This window comes from Galeopterus variegatus, unplaced genomic scaffold (genome assembly GCF_000696425.1).
Source record: "Galeopterus variegatus unplaced genomic scaffold, G_variegatus-3.0.2 Scaffold14517, whole genome shotgun sequence".
Lineage (NCBI taxonomy): Eukaryota > Metazoa > Chordata > Mammalia > Dermoptera > Cynocephalidae > Galeopterus > Galeopterus variegatus.
In genome coordinates, this window is record NW_007740628.1 from 12195 (window position 1) to 18223 (window position 6029).

The following is a 6029-nucleotide window of genomic DNA, read 5'->3' on the forward strand; positions in this document are numbered from 1 at the left end:
TTGGAATTCCAGGACTGCGTTGATTGATTAGTTATTGTACTTAACCTGTGTTGTTCCTGATTGTATTAGAGCTGCTACAGTCCTTTTCAGAAGTAATGAAGTTTGCTGAATATTTTTTTCTTACAGACAGTTATAGAATCGTATGACTTTGAGTACCTCCATATCAGTCTATGTTTCCTTGAGAATATATTTTAAAACCTTAAAATAGTCTTAGTTACTGTATTTTTTAGGCCATTGTAAGTAAGATGGAGAGCAGAAACCACACTGTGGCACTTGTATCCACAATGGCTGGAGCAAAATTTGTGCTCAAATGCTAGAGACGGAAATGAAACCCTTATTCATAATTTTGGTTAAAAAAAAAAAAGCCAATGTCAAGATGTAGTGTTCTTCATGGTCTGCTCCTCATGGGAGTGTGGAGAACTTAATTGAAGCTTATTCAGATCATCGATGGGTTCCTGCCTCCAACCAGAAGACACACCTTAGTCCTTGACTTATTATATAATTCTCAGTAGTCATTGAAACTCCTCCTTGGTTTCGGTAACACTAGTGTCCCTGTTTTCTCTTCATACTCACTTGCTCTTCTTTTTAGTCCCCGTTGAGAGTTCAAAATTAAAAGTTTAAAAGACCCCACCTCCAAGACTTTGTGTTTGTTGTTATTGGTGTTCCTTGATAGACAGCATCACCTGTGCTCAGAGATTAACGCTGGTTCTGGGTTTTATCCTTGCTTCATCCAGATCTTCTCTCTATCTCATGAGTTCTATTCTTGGTCATCTGATGTTTCTCAAACTTGACTCAAACACAAAATGCTTTCCTGCTCTTGCAACACAAACAAAGCCAATAAACAACACACACCAAAATTAAAAACTGGGGGACATCCCGTCTCTGTGTGTGTGTGTGTGTGTGTGTGTTTCTTTCTTCTCATAACTATCAACAAATGTTTTCCAAGTATCACAGTCTAGATATTTGGAAAACAGGTTGGTCCAGTATCCTCTCATAGTCACACAAATATGTGAATTTCTTCATTTGTTTTTGGCTCTCACATATTTCTCAATTCTATCACCTCTTCTCCACCTCAACTCTCATGACCAAGTACAAGGTGCCATCACTCCTAACAACCCTAGGCTCTAAAAAATCACAGTGAACTGCTGGGAAGGGAATATCCAAATCATTACTCCATTTTAAAATTTGTGTTTTTGTCCTTTCATTATATTCGGTTGTTTTCAGTATACAATTAGAACACTTACATTCCTAAAATTTTTCCAGAGTTTTTCATTTTTTTGATCCTATTTTCAATGGTATCACTTTTTTAGTTGTTTCCAGAATGTTTATTGCTAGTATATAGAAATACAGTTGATTTTTTTATATTGACCTCATAACCTGCTACATTGCTGAACTCATTTATTTTTGAGGATTTTAAGTTGAATTCTACAGGATTTCTTTTATATACAGAATTATATTTTGAGCATTAAAGTAAAGCTTTACTCTTTTTTAAATAAAGTTTTGCAATTCAGAATCCTTTTTTCTCATTTTTATTGCATGATTTCTTTAGAAAAAGCCTCCTGTATTTATTACAAGCAGTAAAAGTAAAAGATTGAAGAACAGATAAATATGTCTCCAGCAAAGGAATCCTTTAGAAAAAGCCTCCTGTATTTATTACAAGCAGTAGAAGTAAAAGACTGAAGAATAGATAAATATGTCTCCAGCAAAGGAATCCAACAAAGCATAGACTTTGCTATGTTTTTGTTGTTGTTTTTGTTGTTAGTACTCTAATAAAATTCTTACAACTGTAACGTGATTTTTGTAAGCCTCATGGTAACCACAACACAAAAGCTTATGAGGCATACTAAAAATAGCGAGAAATCAAAATATAATGCTAGAGAAAACCACTTTACCACAAAGGAAGACAGTAAGTATGGGAAAAAGGACAAAATAACATACAAAATCACCAGAAAAAATAAGAAAATGACAGTAACAACTCCGTGTCTATCAATAATAACCCTAAATATAAATGGATTGAATGCCTTAATTAAAATATACTCAGAGGAATAGAAATCATTATGTCAAAGGGATACCTGTACTTCAATGTTTATTGCAGCATTACTTCTAATATATAACAATTGCACCAGCCCTAATGTCCGTCATCAGAGGAGTGGATAATGAAAATGTGGTATGTCTACACAATGAAATGCTACTGTACTATAAAAAGAATGAAATGCTACCATTCGCAGCAACAGAGATGGACTTAGAAAAAATTCTATTAAGTGAAATAAATTAGGCACAGAAAGAGAAATGCTACATGTTCTCACTTATTTTGGGGAGCTAAAAATCAATCAGTCCATAACTATACAAACAGTGGGCAGGGGTTGTTGGGGAAAAACACACAACAATCACAATTCCTTGAACTTGTTAAGACAAGTGAACAGATAATGTTGATGGGCGAGGGGGGAGGGAAAAGAGAGGAATTGGTAAAGGAACACAAAAATCGCTACATTGTATATTGATAAATGAAAACAATAAAATACACAAAGTGGCTGAATGGATTATAAAACAAGAATCCACAATATAACGTGCACAAAAACTTACCTCACCTATAAAGACACACACTGTCAGAAGGTAGAGGGATGGAAACAGATATTCTATCGAAATGTAAACCAAAAAAGAGGAGGAGCTGCTATACTTATCTCAGATAATATATACTTCCAGCCTAGGAATCTTAAAAATAGAAAAGATCAGGAAGGTTATTCTATAATGCTAAAAAGATCAATTGAAGAAGAAAGTATATACAGACCCGTTTTAGTCCGTTTTGTGTTGCTATAACAGAAATACCTGAGGCTGGGTAATTTATAAAGGAAAGAGGTTTATTTGGCTTATGATTCTGGGACAGCTGTATCTGGCACGGGCCTCAGGCTGCTTCTACTCATGGTGGAAAGTGGCAGGCAGCCAGCGGGTACAAGCAGATCACATGGTGACAGGAAGCAAGAGAGAGAGATAAGGTGCCAACGTCTTTTTAAGCAATGAGCTCTTCTGGGAACTAATAGAGTGACAGCTCACTCATTAATCCCTCCTCCCCCAGGGAGAGCATTAATCCATTTATGAGGGATCCGCTCCCATGACTCAATCAGTTTCCAACACTGCCACATTGGGGATCAAATTTCCACATGAGTTTTGGAGGGGATCCAAACTCATCAACACATCCAAACTCCATCATTTTGCCCCTGGCCCCCCAAAATTAATATCACTCTCACATACAACATACAATCATTCTATCCCAATAATCCCAAAAGTCTTAGCTAGTTCCAACACCAACTTAAAAGTCCAAAGTCTCCTCTGAGAACAAAAGCAAAAGTCCTTCCAGCTGTGACCCTGAAAAACAACCAAATTTATGTACTGCCAAGATACAATGGTGGAACAGGCAATGGGTACACATTCCCATTCCAAAAGGAAGGAATAGGCTAAAAGAAAGGAAAAACAAGTCCAAAACCCAGCAGGGCAGGCATTAAATCTTAAAGCTCCAAAATAATGTACTTTGACTGCAAGCCCTGCATCCTGGGCACAAAAGGGCATCAGGACCCCAAAGCATCAGGTAGCCTTGTTCCCACAGCTCTGCCAGGCACAGCCCAATGGGCCACGCTGGTGCCTACGGCCTTTCCAGGATTGCGTTGTATGTAACCAGTGGCCCTGAAGTTCTGTTGTCCTGGTAGCAGCCCTGCTGTATTGGTTCTATTAGACATTTCCCTGGTAGGGGTTCTCTGTGGGGGCTCCAACCCCACTTTTGTGCTTGGCATTGCTCTAGTAGATGACCTCTGTGGTGGCTCTGCTCCTGTGGTAGGTCTCTGCCTGGGCTTCCAGGCTTTTCCATACATCCTCTGGAATCTGGTTGGAGGCTGCCATGACTCCACGGCTCTCGCGTCCTGCCGGCTGCAGACTTAACACAACATGGATGCCACCGAAGTTTTGGGCCTCTACTCTCCAGGGATGCTGCACAAACCACACTTGGGGCTTTTCCAGCTGGAGCAGCTGGGATGCAGGGAGCAGGATCCCGAGGGCAGCTGCACCCAAAGTCTATCCCCCAAGATAACTCAGTCCTTCTAGGCCTCAGGGTCTGTGATGGGTGGGACACCCTTCCAGACTTCTGAAATGCCTGCAGGGCTTTCTTCTCATTTTCTCTGCTATTAGCATCTGGCTGCCTCACTGCCAAGATAATGTCTTTAGCAACCAGTTTATCTGCTTCACCCTTGCATTGTTCTCTGGCTCTCTACTTCTTTACCACATGGCCAGGATGCAAATTTTCCAAAACTTTATGCTCTGCTTCCCTTTTAAATTCTGGCTTTGCATCATGACTTTGCTGCCATAAGTAAGAATAGGCTCTTAAAAGAAACCATGCAGCTTCCTTAATGCTTTGCTGCTTGGAAATTTCTTTGGTCAAATGCTCTGGTTCACAACTCTTTAGTTGCAACTCCCACAAAGTACAAGGGCATGGACACAATGCAGCCAGGTTCCTTGCTATGGTGTACCAAGGGTTATCTTTTGTCCAATTCCCGATACGTTCCTCATTTCTACCTGAGACTTCACCTTCCACATGGCCTTTACTGTCCATATTTCTATCAGTATTCTGCTCGCCATCACAAAAGTCTCTAAGACATTCCAAACTTTCCCTCATCTTTTTCTCTTCTTCTAAGTCCTCCAAACTCCTCCAACCCTTGCCCATTACCCAGTTGCAAGGATGCATCCACATTTTCAGATATCTGTTTAGCAACACCCCACTCCTCAGAACCAATTTTCTGTTTTAGTCTGTTTTGTGTTGCTATAACAGAAATAACTGAGAATGGGTAATTTATAAAGGAGAGAGGTTTATTTGGCTTATGATTCTGGGACAGCTGCATCTGGCAAAGGCCTCAGGTTGCTTCTACTAATGGTGGAAAGTGGCATGCAGCCGGCGGTACAAGCAGATCACATGGTGACAGGAAGCAAGAGAGAGAGATAAGGGGCCAGGATCTTTTTAAGCAATGAGCTCTCATGGGAACTAATAGAGTGACAACTCACTCATTAATACCCCCTCCCCCATGGAGAGCATTAATCCATTTATGAGGGACCTGTCCCCATGACTCAATCAGTTTCCTACACTGCCACATTGGGGATCAAATTTCCACATGAGTTTTGGAGGGGACCACACATCCAAACGCCATCAAAACCTAACTCTGGAGCACTCAGTTATATGACAAATTACTATTAGACCTATCAGGTGACATAGACTTAAACTCAATAATATTTGAGATTTTAATACCCCACTTTTAGCCAAAGACAGATCATCCAAACAGAAACTTAACCAGGAAACCTTAGAATTAACCTCTAGTACAGGCTGACTGACTTTAATAGACATTTACAAAATGTATCATCCAACAGGTGCAGAGTACATATTCTCAGTGACACATGAAACAATCTCTAGAACAGACCATATGATAGGACACAAAACAAGTACTAACAAATTTTTGTAAAATTGAAATTATACCTACTATCTTGTCTAACCACATTAGAATAAAGCTAGAAATCAATAACAAAAGTGTTACTAGAAACGATAAGAAATACATGGAAATTAAACAATATGCTCCAAATCAATGAATGGATCAAGAAAGAAAATAAAAAGGAAATAAGAAAATTCCTGGAGACAATAGAAAATGAAAACAACATCCCTGTCCCTATAGGATACACTGAAAGCAGTTCTAAGAGGGAAGTTGTATAGCAATAAACACCTACATCAGAAAAGAAGAAAAACTCAAATATAACAACCCAATATTACACCTTAAGGAGCTAAAAAAATAAGAACAAGGTGGAGGCCCCAGGTAGAACAACTTGTTCATGAATTATTAAGCATTTAACAATGGGAACACAAAAATGTAGATTCTGGCTTAGGTGAGAAGCCATGGCCCACACCATGATGCCATGGAAGATGTGCAAAAATGACCCCAACACTCAGTGTGCCCACATTCAGACATTTCCTGGAGCTGAGGGCAGCATCAGTCATGAACAAA